This window comes from Protomyctophum parallelum, assembly GCF_964188405.1.
Source record: "Protomyctophum parallelum genome assembly, chromosome: 18".
NCBI lineage: Eukaryota > Metazoa > Chordata > Actinopteri > Myctophiformes > Myctophidae > Protomyctophum > Protomyctophum parallelum.
Genome location: NC_139716.1, coordinates 12,632,684 through 12,647,916, shown reverse-complemented (window position 1 = coordinate 12,647,916; position 15,233 = coordinate 12,632,684). Strand labels below are relative to the sequence as shown.

The following is a 15,233-nucleotide window of genomic DNA, read 5'->3' as shown; positions in this document are numbered from 1 at the left end:
ATTGCTATGACTTTTGCCTGCTGCTCATAAAATGTATGCAGGATGGAAGTGGGTAAATGGAGTCGTCTGTAGTGTGACCACATTGACATACTCCACATCCCCTAGTGTGCCGTTCCCTGCCAATTGTGTGGGGTCACTAGTGAATACAGTGTCATGCAGGGTCAAATTGATAGAATGTGAATTAATTACTGTCTCTTGGCATCTATTAGAGATAATATTAAAAACTAGAGGTTTGCTAAAGTGGCCCTCACATGCACCTACGTCTCATCGCCAATCCAACCAATATGGGCCATTTGCACCATGCACCAAATGCAAACCATGCACTCATGCAAACGGCATACACCACATTTTGACAGTCTTATACAAAACACTTTTTGAAAATAACTTCTCTATAGGTAGCACTGGAGTGAGAGATCTTCGTTCAAGCCACCTGGATTGACAGACTGTAAATAAAAAATCCATCTAGATTCTGTTTGGAGGAGTTTAGTGTCTAACTGTGACGTACTGTACCTGATGACTTTTCTGCTCGTGTATGTTTGACACTGTTGAAAACCAACAGCTGTGAGATTGAAAGAGCAGCGGTAGAAGTTCCTTTTTCCAGAAGCTGAGTCTGGTGTTTGATGTTGGCCCCATCCAGGATCATGTTCACCAAGGCCAAAAGAGATGTAGGTACAGACTCCTTCTGACAGTTAGGATGGAATGAGCCATCAAAGTGTAACTTCTTGGAAAACATCTCTCTCCGTACCACTTGTGCTGCTCTCACTAAATACATGGCATCACGGTAGTGATCACAGGCCTTCTTGAGAGCATGTCCGATATCATCCTGAAATGTTAATAGTGTGTCCCTTCCTTGTGTACAAGCCGTTAAATCAGGTAACTGAGACATAAGCCGGTTCTTCAGTCTGGTTGTGTGGACACGATAATCTACTGTAGCACAAAGCTGTTTAAGTGGTTCTTGGTACAGTTTACCCAGGTTTGCCAGTTTGAATACTGGGGCGCATCACCTCTACTTTGCTCCATAAAGGCTAATAACTCTGCGAAAGCAATACCATGCACCTGATTCTCTTCCTCATGTCCATCCTTTGAATGCGCCTGTCTTGATTTGTTGTAAAGCATCCGGAGGCAGTTTTGATGATACTTTGCCTCGAGGGCTATCATGTCCCCAGGTGCAAGTTTGCCTAGTAACTCAGTGTCTTCCGTTTCCAAAGCAGCTTGTCTAACATTGAAGTCCAACTGTTTTGTTGAAGCCTCATTTCAGCATTTTTCTGAGTTTTTCTTTTTTTTTAGAGCCTGCTAGCTTGTTGCAGAAGAAGCACACCCTGTCCTTAGTACAGACATGGCTGTCAATGTCAGTAGACCGAGTGTGAACTTTGGGTACTACAGACTGTTTCACCTCTTCTGACGACTTCCGCCGTCGCTGAAGTTTGGTTTGATTGTATCTTACTCGACAGGACTTGTGCCACTGTGCCCTGTTGGTCATCAATGTGGCTTCTATGCCATTCCCTTCATCCAGCCTAGCCCTTCTGATTGGGGCTGGGTGAAAGAAGAATTGGGATGGCAGCCACTGTGGACCACCCTTCCAGAAGCCTCACAGAGCTGCTATGAACTGATACATTGTGGTTGCAAGAAAGGGTGCACGAAGCAATGCAAGTGCAAAAAGTCTGCCCTTTGTTCATTCTCAGGAGACTGTTAGGCCTCTCTAATAATGTCATTGCATGGTAGACACTCTTTACTGCAAATAGGATATGTTAAGAAGAGATGTCCAATGCTCAATCCAATTGAACACAAATGGTTGAAAATCCGATTTTTGTGTCTGAGTTTATGTGAGGTGTTTGTGTGACCTAATGACCCATGAAACCCAATTGACATATCTTCTACTGTTAATTTAACCTATTAAATGATTAAATTGATGATGACTAGTGGGTTCCAGAACCCTTCTTATTGATATACTGTCTTTGTGCCTGCAAAAAAGGGAAAAATGCATGTTTTTGACAACCCGATATGTGTACAGCCTCTAACGAGTTACAGACATCAACTCAGAAGTGGTTCCACGTCTGAAAACAAACTTCATAGTATATAGAAACACTGTAGAAAGTTTCATGCTTTAGTCATAAAATGCACAATAGGTTTGGTTAACTGCCGTACTACAACAACACTATGGGGATTAAGCCACGATTTGTACTGCATTCACAAAGCTGCATGGTTCTTGCCCAAAACGGCATGAAATTGGCATATATTTGGCATGTCTGTATAGGGGAGGCTTGTAGCTACCCCTGCAGCCCATTTCCATTCACATATATTGAAGTGACAGGTCAAGGGGTCATTCGGAAAATGGTTGATGGCCTTTTTTCCCCTCACGAAATGTTATTTTAACTTGAATCATTACGTATTGACCGCCCTTCCCGACATGGGAGCATGACATGGTTGGTCTCATTGGAAACCTGAGGTTGTCTAGAATAAAATGGTATGTTTACTTTTGGGCTATCTGGGCTATTGAGCGTGCCACAGTCTCTAAAAGGCGGGCTCGTAGGCGTTCCTGCCAGTAATCCCGCAGCACTTGTATGAACACCAAAGGGACCATTTTTGTTCTTGGGATCATCAAAATTATTATTTTAGAGGTCCTAAGGATGAATAAAAACCAGACTAGAAAAAAAAATAAGGGGGGTGCGCGTGGACCCCTCCTAGGGCTTCTACTACACAGTCCAGCAGGACGCAGCTGCGCGGCCGGCTGAGGCAGACCACGCAGTCGTTCTCTGTCGCCGGTCCACTGCCTCGTCTCTCAAACTCCCTCCTCAGTCGTCAGCTCTCCCACCGGTCTCTCAGTGTGCGGTAGTACCGCCTGCCCACCCAGAGCAGAACGGCGGACGCGGCCACGGCGAGCACACAGGCCATTACCTTCAACTCTCGCGCCTGCCTCTCCTGCTCCATTCGCAGTGTATGGATATCTGCTCTGGTCAGGAAGTACTCTGAACCGTCGGCCGGAGGACGCAGCTTCAGGACCTGATCCGTGTCCAGGATCAACTCTCCAATGCCCGTAAGTGTAGTGCCCACCTTCAGCATCTGCTCTGTCTCTAGTTGCCCTTTAGGCTTCGTCCAGGTCAGGGCGTCTTCTATGATGTCAGAGAAGCCAGAATTGGCCTGGTGGAACTTCTCATGGATGGTGTCCATGTCTAACCGGGAGGCGCTCAGCGGACACAGCACCCCGATAGTCGCCTGGTCTGATCCCAGCAGACTGAAGGACACTGTGTTCACTCTCTCACGCAGCACTCGCTCGCTGTGCATCCATGTCTGGTACAGGTTGGACCACACGGTGCTGTACTCCTTCAGCAGCACCTTGTGAACCACTCCAGCAGTGTCTCCTTGGAACTGACTCATTAGAGGCGTTCCCACAGGTTGCACCGTCCCTTCAATGACAACATACGGCAGACACTTCCCTGGACTGGTGTTCACAATGTCTGTGAGACTTCCATCTAAGGACAACAGAGGAGCGTTGTTGAGTTTGTCCACTGTCATCATCTTCTTTCTGTAGTAGTAGTAGAAAATACCAGCAAAGCCCAGGCTGGTTCCAACATAAACAGCCTCAACAATCCTCTCTAGTTCCAGCATTATGTGACGTTCTTCTCTGCTTGGAACTCTGTTGTTTTATCAACTTGTCACTGCAGCAGGAAGGCAATAAGTCTTATATTGGTATTCATCTGATCACTGATCAGTCTGTCCCAAATATAGAACAGTGTGGAACTCCATATTTGGGCATAATAAGTTATAAGTACATAAATGATGTCACTCATGATAATGTCACACCTATTTTGTCAGCGACATCACAACCCATAATAGAGGAGATACTCTCAGGGAATGTCAGTACTTCGTAGTATAGCTTAATACAAACAAGTCAAGGATAAAGAAAAATCCTATTCCCCTTTGCCTACTTTGCTTGACAGGGCCAATGGCAACACCGCAAACAGATCTCGGGTGAATATAACATGATATCATGTTGTGCCACATTATGCAGATAAAGCACTCAGCCTGATAAGTTTGCAGCAAAGGTAAAAAAAGAAAGAAATACAAGGAACACAGACAAATTATACTCCAATAATGTCCAGGTTAAAACAATACAATTAATCTGGGACGCATTTGGCCCGCGGGCTGCACTAGGGACACAGCTGATCTGAAATGGATCTTTTGACTACATGCTGTTATTATAGCACTGACCAAGATGGCGTCCGTCGTGTCACCTTGAAATGGGCTCTGAAGCTGCAAATGGCTGGGCGTACTAATGGTTCCAGATGGCGCTGCAGGGCGATAAGAGTGTTAACACAGCGATACGATACGTGTCACAGTGCATGGTTTACGATACGATGCATATCGGACCATATCGATATTTATGGTGCCCTTTTGAGGGCGATTTTGAAGGAGTCAAGGGATTCGCATGTCTTAATGACTGTTGGTAGGGCGTTCCACATTTTGGTGGCATATAGGATTGACATGAATTTAGTCCCTTGTTTGTGCCGAATCTGGGTCGCACATCATGGTTTGTTGAACTCCCTCTGGTGTTGTGGGTGTGGACTTCGTTTACATTAAGGAAGTATTTAGATGGGTATCTTGGTGGTGTGGCCGAACGGTTTGCGGAGCGATCTTGATATCGGAAGGTCGCTATAGTTCGTATCCCCGGGGACCGGCACGTTAAAATTACCACCGCTGAAGTGCCCTTGGACAAGGCATTGAACCCCTACCATGAAATGTTCTATGAGCAGGGCCTCGGCCTGGCTGTAAACAAGTTCTTGAGCTTAGTCCAGTTACCCTGGGTAAACATAGTACCTTTCCTTTCCTTTCCGTGTATCGAATCTTGTGGACCAGACCCATTGCAAGATGCTGTACTCTGTCGTGGACCCCTATAAAGCCATTCCAGCCTGTCAAAGTGGGCAGGCATGATGGGAGGGTTCAGGGGAGGCTTGAAGTGACAGCTAAAAAGGGACCTTTTGAAAAATGTCAGTTTTCCCCTCGCCAAAATGTATAGTCAAACTTTGAAATAATTAGGTATTTACCCCCCCCTTTTCCCGACAAGGTGTCATGAAAAGGTCTCGTTGGAAACCTGAGGTTGTCTAGAATCATAATTGATATCTCTATCTTTGGTCTATCTCTTATAGTTTGAGCGTGCCACAGTCTCCGAAAGACAGTCTCGCCGGTTTTCCAGACAGCAATTTCCAAAGGTCTCATAGGGGTAATAATAAAACATTGAAAAAAGACAAGACAAAAACACAAAAAGGACCATTTCTTGTTCTTGGGATCATCAAAATCTTAATTAGAGGTCCTATGGATGCCAAAAATCCAAACTAGAAAAAAAGAGGGGTGCACGTGGACCCCTCCTGGGGCTTCTACTAATACTTTTGCAGGCTATACTTCTACTCAAGTACATTTGGAATTCCGGACTTTGACTTGTAACAGAGTAGTTCTACATTGCAGTGTTGATACTTTTACTTATACGATTCTTGTCAGGAACCCCTTTTGGTGTTTTAAGCATTATGTTATGCTTTAGCTAAATGTGATGAGGTCAGTGGCCCAATTCTTGTGCAAAACTAATGCTTGGAATGGATTCAGAATCATGAAAACCTCCTAGTTTCATATGTCAATTTGGACCTTTTTTGCCTAGGATGTGGCATGGTCACATATTATGCTAATAACTTTTAAAAGTTTTGTACCTTTAGAAACACATTGGTGAAGACATTTCTTGGTAACGATTTAGTTCCCAGAGGGTCATAATACCTGATAAAATGCCCTTACTAATTGTTGATTCCATTTGTTGCAGTAATGGTGTTTTTATTTTCTTAGTGTTTGAGGTATTTAAAAGGTCTTTAACCCATTCTGGAGACCCCTTTTGGTGTTTTAACTAAGAATTATGTTATACTTTAGCTATAGAAAAATAGCAGGTCTACAAGCTCATTGCACGCCACTGAGTGGCGCGCTATGAGCTTGTAGATCTGCTAAATGTGTCGCAAATCCTGACAGAAAACTGTCAGGATTTAGAAGACATTTTATACATTTCTACGTCAGGCAAGTCCTTTAATTTGGCACTTGACTTCACTGGTTCATCTGGGGACGGACCCCCGCCATCCCCAAAACCATGTCCCGATCCACATGGCTGAGAGCCAGTGCTCTCTAGTCTGTGGGACGGGTCGGTAGATACACTCCGTCATGGAGAATCAGGCCCTGTCTCCATCTAACACCCACTGTCTAGTTGTAAGGCCTAACCACCAATCAATCCTAACAGATATACAATGGCCGCGGGCCAAAACAATGCACCGAGGAATACCAGTGATCCAGACAATGTGAGAGAGAGAGAGAGGGAGAGAGGGAGGCTGTCACAAATTGCAAATGAAGCTGAGTGCGTGCGTGTGCGTGCGTGTGTGTGCACGGATAATAACGGCGCACGGCAATGTGTATACTGGGACAAAAAGCACAGTCCCAGAGACGTGCGTGCCCATACACACTGAGAGACGAAATATGCTCAGTAATACTTGGCGAGCGTGTGGGCACAGAAACACAATCTGGACTCTCTTTTGCACAGAGATACAATTGCACGCACACACACACGCACGCACACACACACACACACACACACACACACACACACACACACACATCGCCCCATCCTCTCTCCCTCTAAACATAAATACCTATGAGGTCAGTGTTTTGGGAAGCAGTGTGTATATTTTAACTGTCCAAAGCAGATGTGTGTGTGTGTGTGTGTGTGTGTGTGTGTGTGTGTGTGTGTGTGTGTGCGCGCGCGTGTGCGTGCGCGCGTGCGCTTGTCGCGCACCATGGTATCGGACCTGGATCTGATACCATGGCTCCATGGCATGCAATACAAAGGTTTGCCTTTGTTAATCTGGCATCAGAAGACAGGCGTTGTGTTCCTGGGCTCTGCTATGCTCTCTCTCTCTCTCTCTCTCTCTCTCTCTCTCTCTCTCTCCCTCTCTCTCTCCTGGGCTCTGCTATGCAGCTTATGTTCTCTCAATAGGGAGTCGTGGAGGACGGACCGGCATTCGTTCTCTCTATTACTCTCTCTCTCTCTCTCTCTCTCTCTCTCTCTCTCTCTCTCTCTCTCTCTCTCTCTCTCTCTCTCTTTTTCTGGCTCTGCTCTCTCTCTCTCTCTCTCTCTCTCTCTCTCTATCTCTCTCTCTCTCTCTCTCTCTCTCTCTGCGTCTCATCCTCTCTCTCTCTCTCTCTCTATCTCTCTCTCTCTCTCTCTCTCCACAATGTTTCACTCTTGCCATTTCCTTTCTGCCTTTCTCACCCCCCCTCTCTCTCTCTCCCTCTATCTCTCTCCTCCCTCTCCCTCTCCCTCTCCCTCTCCCTCTCCCTCTCCCTCTCCCTCTCCCTCTCCCTCTCCCTCTCCCTCTCCCTCTCCCTCTCCCTCTCCCTCTCCCTCTCCCTCTCTCTCTCTCTGTGTGTCTCAGCTACGGGGCAGAGAAAAGGAAACAAATAGCGAGGCCAGTGGCAACCCTCTCTCTCTCTCTCTCTCTCTCTCTCTGTGTATCTCTATGTCTCTCTCCCCTCCTTGTATCTCCTGCTAATTACAAACCCATACATGCTCTTTTGGTTTGTTAGCGACGACGACGGAGGAAAGATCACAGCGTCGACGCGCGCACCAATTTGGAAAACACAAAATCAGACAAAAGGGACGAGTTAATTGGAATAAGAGAAAAGGGGGGGGGGGGATAAGTTAATAAAAGGCTTCAAAACAAAAGACACTTATCAGAACTATCCGTTCTCTTAATTATATGACACGAAAAGGGCACGTCACGGAACGAGGCGCTCGCGGGAAACGAGCGCTTGACAGGTTTTTGACAGAGCGAGAGTGACAACATTGATTCAGGCTTCAGGCCGTTATAAGATAGGCATGTTTTTACTGTTTTTAACACATTTAAACCTGATTCTAAAATCATGACAGTTTTCTGAAAAACCCTATGTTTCTATGTCAGTGTGCTCAACCACTGTCGACGGTTTTAAGAGATTGTTAAAAACGTATTTATTTCGTCAGCACTTTATTTTATGATATATTTTTGCTTGATTTGTTGCATTTTAATGTTTTACCTTCTATTGTTTGTTTCATGCCCTTGTTTTAATATGATTGTTTTGCCTTGTTGTACAGCACTTTGTAACATTGTTTCGAAAGGTGCTCTATAAATAAAGTTTACTTTACTTACTTACCTTATTCATGACCCACAGAATTGTCTGTGTTTGGCTGCGGACCCCCATCTGAAAATATGTTGTTCCAGAGACCTCCCCCCCCCCAAGAAGCAACGATTTGAGTTAAAAACGTTCGCTCTGAAATAATATATATTCAAAGAATGGGCCAACATTTTCACGATTTTTCAAACAATAGCAGATCTAACAAGCTCGTAGCGCGCCACTCGGTGCCGCGCTACGAGCTTGCAGATCTGCTAAAGCTAAAGTATAACATAATGCTTTAATAAAACACCAAAATGGGGTTCCCGTCCTGAATGAGTTAATGGCCCCGATATGATTTGCAAAAAAGACTATGAAAGTATGATAAGGAAGTGTCATGTAACCGTACCGCAACATTAATAAGAAGCAAGACAAGAATCTCATCTCCATCTCCTCTAACTAGCAGCAGTTAATTTGAACCGTCTTATATATCTCCCATTTAATCTTCCATGTCTTGTATATCGTCACTCATTTCTCTACACGTCTCATAAATCGATTAGCCGGGGCCTTAATTATAACACGGTTCTGCATTCTTTTATAGGTCGCTGTGAGCTCAGTTCCTCTACTAGTCCACCACGAGAAACTCCACATGGGGAACAGAAAAAAACACCTAACTCCACATGGGGAACAGAAAAAAACACCTAACTCCACATGGGGAACAGAAAAAAACACCTAACTTCACATGGGGAACAGAAAAAACCACCTCAGTAGTCGAGCTCTGTCAGAACATGAATAACAAAATAAATATAATCCATTTAGACCCGAGGACGATTCTACAAATGTCTTCTAAATCCTGGCAGTTGTCTGAAAAAACCCTATGTTTCTATGTCAGTCGTTCTCAAACTATTTCATGTCAAGGACCCACCAAAAAATATCTGCATTTGGCCGCCGAACCCCATCTGAAAATATGTTGTTCCTGTGACCCCCCCCCCCCTCCCAGAAGCAAATATTTGAGTTAAAAACGTTCGCTCTGAAAGAATATATATTCAAAGATTTTCACCGATCTTTCACTGATTTTTCAAAAATACCAGACCTATGAGCTTGTAGATCTGCTATATTTCAATAGCTAAAGTATAACATGATGCTTTTAAAAACCACAGAAGGGGGTCCCCCCCCCCCCCCCCCCCCGTCCAAAATGAGATAAATATGAGCCCACGTGCTGTGGGGAATATTTTGCTAGTGTGACCTCTCGCTGTATCAATTATTCAAACCGACAAATGGCCACAGGCCACCTGATGTTTTGGGCCAATTACAAACGGGCACACTGCGGGGCTAAACAGGACCCGGTTTCAGCCTGGGGCTACTTTCAGCCTCCGTGTCGTCTCCTCGGTCGTCATAGGTGGGTTTGGGTCTGCCTCGACGTCCTAAACTAAACAAACAATCCCCCCAATGTCAAAAAATAACGCTGTGACTTTCTAGTTTGTCTCACTTTTATCTGTATATACATTTACCATTCATTCTTTATGTGAAAACATAAAAATTCAATAAAAAATGTTATTTAAAAAAAGATAAAAAAGGTGTGCTTGTGCAAAGTGCACATCTGCGTGGATTCATGTTTATATCATTTGTATATGTCACGCGTGGTTGAAAAAGTAGGCTACTCAATTTTTATTAAAGTGACAAAAAGATTCTGCAACGTATACAGGAATACTCTATATTAGTAGAAGTCCGGTAATTCAAAATGTATACTTGAGTAAAAGTACAAAATGGTGGTATCTAAATATACTTGAAGTATACTCATTATATTCTGCATGTCCCGTTTCATGTTCAAAATGTATTTAAAAAAAAACATATTTTCAAAATAGCAGATCGGCTATTTTCAAATGCCCCGAAATGCATATATGGTTGAAGTGGTTATAATGTTTAATGTTTTGTTTTGTAATAATAATCCAAGTCTACAAAGTAACGAGTAACAAAAAGTCGTCCAATAATTAATAGTGGAGTAATACATGATGTATTAGTTGAGTAAGTAAAAGTACTGAAAATTGGAAATACTCCATTATAGTAACCAAGTTGTACTTGGGTAGATGTACTGCGTGTGCGTGTGCATGCGTGCGTGCGGGCGCGCGTGTGTGTGTGTTTATTGTAGACATGTAGACACATGCCACGATTCTTTTGTGAATGTATAAACTTAATGCACAATTAATTTGTGTCCTTGCATACTCTCCTTCCTGAGGACATGAGTACAATGTTATCTGTGTACATTGTGTTCGTGAGTGGGTATGCGCATGCACGCCCCTATACATGGCGTGCGCGCGCGCACGTGTGTGTGTGTGTGTGTGTGTGTGTGTGTGTGTGTGTGCGCGCGCGCGCGCGTAATGCGCTGCTGGTGTTATGAAAGAGCAAACCATGGCCTCCTCCTTCACGAGTTCTAGTATTTTTGCCATAATCATGACATTTTCCCGAGCATACCTGGAGGCCTGTATTTACGTTACAGAGAGTCTGCTTTGTATGGGGTAACAAAGTCCTAAGCTAAGGGTGACATTCTAATACACTATAGCAAAAACACCATACAGGATCTCTGAGATCACATTTCGTAATGGGGGAGAAAAACGTCAGAGGTTTGACGTTCATGAAAAATAATCCTGACAGTTTTCTGAAATGCCTCATGTTTCTGTGTTCAGTGGTGCTCAATATTTCATGTCAAGGACCCCAAAAAGTAATGTAATTGGCCGCCGACCCCCCCATCTGAAAATATGTTGTTCCAGGGACCTCTCAGAAGCAAAGATTTGAGTTAAAAACTCTTGTTCTCCCATAGTTCAACTTTTTTGTAGTTTTCCATGAATTAATGCCCTGTACTTAATTGTATTATGATAGTGTCATGGAAAAGTAACAAAAATATATCTCACTAGTGCTTGTACATTTTTGGAAATGAGTGTTTTTAAGTGTTTAAGTCTGACTGTTGTATTTTACCAATGAAAAGTACAAGCTTGTGACTAAATACATACCGCTATACAAAAGGTTATTTTTTTTTTCCAATTTCCTGAAAAATAGCAGGGTTTTTCTTTTTTTACATACGAGGTTTCCACCCGACAGCGACAGCGATATGCAAATGAAAAAACCAAATTAGCCTGAGGGACAGATCAGTGAGATGATTTGCATAAAGACCCTTTCTCTGCTATGCTCTCATCGTCTTCGAGAGAGAGAGAGAGGGAGAGAGAGAGAGAGAGAGGGGGAGAGGGGAGGAAGGGAAAGACAGACAGACAGAGGGCGGGCGGGCGAGGGAGGGAGAGGATTCATCAGTTGTGGGGTGAGGCGTGGGAGTGGCTGAACCCCAACTCGCCATGAATCAGCTCCCATTCAGTAACACAATGGAGTGATGGGGCCAAGTCAGGTGGCCTTATGATCAATATAGATTTTTCTGTCTGTGTGGTGTGTGTGTGTGTGCACACGTGCGTGCGTGTGCGTATTAATGACTCTGCGTGTGCGTATGTAATGTGTGTGTGTGTGTGCGTGCGTGTGTGCACGTATTAATGACTCTGCGTGTGCGTATGTAATGTGTGTGTACTGTACAAATGTTTGCGCAATGTGCTGGTATGAGTGACGTCCGTGGGACGTTAGTGTTTGAAGCTAAACGACCTGTTAGCCAATAACCCAGACAGGCTGAGGCCTGTGTGTGTGTGCACCCTCTGACCGCCTACGAGGGTCACGTGCACGCACGCGCATGTGTGTGCACGTGACACAAACGCACACACACACACACACACACACACGCATGAGTGCGCATAAATGTAGACCACTCAGGAGGTGGTACGGTTTTAAACCCATTTAGGCCTGACATCGAAATTTAAAAAATGTCTTCTAAATCATGACAGTTTTCTGAAATACCTCATGTTTCTATGTCAGTGGTTCTCAATATTTCATGTCAAGGACCCACAGAATTATCTGTAAATTGGCCGCCGACCCCCCATCTGAAAATATGTTGTTCCAGGGACCTTCCCCTCAGAAGCAAAGATTTGAGTAAAAACTTTCTCTTTGAAAGAATATATATTCAAAGATTTGAGCCACATTTTCGCGATTTTTTTCAAAAATAGCAGACCTACAAGCTCGTAGCGCGGCACTCGGTGCCGCGCTATGAGCTTGTAGATCTGCTATTTTGCAATAGCTAAAGTAGAACAGAATGCTTAAAACACCAAAAGGGGTTCCCGGCCCAGAATGGCTATACCACACCAGTGCAACTCAATGAGTTGCCTTGGTGTGGTCTATACCTTAAAAACCGTTTTGTCCCAACCCGACCCTTTGGTGTGGTTTGGGGCTTTAAGGATGATGACGAGGAACTGATGAGGCCTATAAATATATATCCATCTCATCCATCCATCTTCAACCGCTTATCCGTAGTCGGGTCGCGGGGGCAACAGCTCCACCAGAGAGCTCCAGCCTTCCCTCTCCAGAGCAACATTAGTGACTTCCTCCTGGGGGATTCCGAGACGTTCCAAGGCCAGTGAGTCGATGTGTTTCCTCCAACTGCGCCTTGGTCTGCCCCGGGGTCTCCTCCCAGTGGGACGTGATCCTTGGTCTGCCCCGGGGTCTCCTCCCAGTGGGATGTGTGTCGAGGACCTCCCTAAGGAGACGCCCGAGAGGCATCCTACCCAGATGCCCGAACCACCTCAGCAGCCTCCTTTCCAGGCGAAGGAGCAGCGGTATACCTACTCTGAGTCTCTCTCATAGTAATTTAGAATAGGTCACCGGTCGGTCGGTCTGTCGGTCTGTCTGTCAGTCTGTCAAAAATGTCCAATAAGCGCAAACCGAGAGCCGGTCCTGCAGCTTATCGTGACTCTATAGGAACGAACGACAGCAACAATTCACTTCTTTTTGGTGCTTTTTTGTGCTTTTCATTTAGCCAATTCTGACCTGAGATCAGATTCTAAAAAATGTCTTCTATACATCCTGACAGTTGTCTGAAAAAGCTATGTTTCTATGTCGGTCGTTCTTCGATTTTTCAAAAGAAATAGCAGACCTACAAGCTCGTAGCGTGCCACTCGGTGGGGCGCTATGAGCTTGTAGATCTGCTATTTTCCAATAGCTATAAAGCATAACATGATGCTAACGCCAAAAGGGGTTCCCGCGTAAAATGGGTTAGATAAGAGCATGTAGAGTCAGAAATGGGAGGTTAGCGAGGGGGAACGACGTGGAAACACGGGTCTCTGCAAGTCCTCGGCAATAAAGTGGTTTTATATCTCCGTTTATGTCAGAGTAGCTACAGAGAGAGACTCAAAAAATGGCCCTTTTACACAGTATATATCATATTTGCACAGTAGTACGGTAAGATGATTTTCCACTCACTGATTCTCAAAAGGAGGCTCTATTGGAGCAACTATCTCAAGTCCACTATATAGAAAGAGGCGGTCCTAAACCCAACACGTGCGCACACACACACGCACACGCACGCACGCGCGCGCACACACACACACACACACACACACACACACACACTGATTCTCAAATGAGCCTATTGGCGCAACTATCTCAGTCTACTAGAAGAGACAGTCCTAACGCGTGCGCGCGCACACACACACACGCACACGCACACACACAGTAATGAGTAACATTGTGGGGTCAAGGGGTGAAGAACTCTGTGTGTGTGCAGAAGATAAACCCGACATGGAGGTTAATGACAGAACCCGGGAGGGGGATCTGGTGGGCCGACCCCACTGTGTCTCTGTGCTCAGCTAGCCCTCCCAAAAAAATCACAAAACAATAGTCCCCGGGGAGCTCAGCCGCAGTGTGTGTGTGTGCGTGTGTGTGTGTGTGTGTGTGTGTGCGTGTGCGTGCGCGTGTGTGCGTGACGGGCGACATCAAGTTGCATCACGGCTTTTAAGGAAAACTTTCCGCTTCTCTCCGTCTCTTTTTTTTTAGCAATAAATCACAGTAATTTTACATTATCCTCAAAAACTGAGGCTATGAGTTATACATAATCCACCATGACGCACTCGCGCACACACACACACACACACACACACACACACACACACGCACACACCACCCCCACTGAGCCGTTGTCAGGTACTAGGAATAGAGAGTGGAATGGTGCAAAGATTGGCTTGTCTTAATTACAGTGTGGGTACATTCGGAAGTGTGTGTTGTGTGCGTGCGTGCGTGTGTGTGTGCGTGTGTGTGTGTGTGCATGCGCGTGTTTTTGGCAGAACACACCGATCAGACCTCTGTGTTTTTATAGAACCGATGCGGGGAACCGGGGAGAAGACGAACATAAACACAGGCGTCACAGTGCATGGTGTGTGTGTGTGTGTGCGTGTGTGCGTGTGTGTGTGTGTGTGTGTGTGTGTGTGTGTGCGTGTGTGTGTGTGTGTGTGTGTGCGTGTGCGTCACGGGGGCCCGGAAATAAGGCCGCCTGTGGCCTGCCCTCCCTCAGGTGACAGATGAACTGCTCTCATCAGGAAAAAGTCTCCTCCTTGTTCCAAACTAAAGTTTGGATAGTCGGGGGGGGGGACGCGCAGAGTGTTAGATCTACAAGCTCACAACGCGTCGCAGTGAGCTTGTAGATCAGCTATATTTTCTGTGTGGATGAATGGGGCTGTCGAGGCCAGAAAGTAGTTTTTTGACACTCAGTGGGCGTTCCCGCATAACTTCCAGGTACGATGATGTCACGCGCATAGCCTCTATTGTGACAAACAGACTGAGTAAAAGGGGCAGGGGGCTGAAGCCCCCTTTGATGTTTGCACGTCCCTGGTCGTAGTCGACTTTCCATAGATGTGACGTTTCTCTTCTTTTTTGGGAAAACCATCTCTGTGACATTTCTCTGAACATTCAGAGAGAAAGAGAGGCCCACGTGGGAGAACGCGATCCTTATATGTTTATGTTAATTGATCATTCTCCATGGCCATAGCAGACTATATAGATTATTTTAAGAAATTAGTCAGAGGATTATGTATTCTTGCGGGGACTACAAAGAGGAACAATTCTTGTCCCTCATGCCGTGGCTAATAATAGCTCAATTACCATATCCTTCAGGTCTGTATCTATGGGGATGTACCGACTTCTGGCTGGGG

At 45.2% G+C, this 15,233-nt stretch overlaps 1 pseudogene across 1 annotated transcript; it reads right to left on the bottom strand.

Moving 5' to 3' along the window:
• Positions 1-2,643: 2,643 nt before the first annotated feature.
• Positions 2,644-3,606, bottom strand: LOC310875960 (mitochondrial ubiquitin ligase activator of nfkb 1-A-like; annotated as a pseudogene). Its single transcript has one exon. The product of its transcript is annotated as a mitochondrial ubiquitin ligase activator of nfkb 1-A-like (transcript).
• Between the last annotated feature and the right edge of the window lie 11,627 nt (positions 3,607-15,233).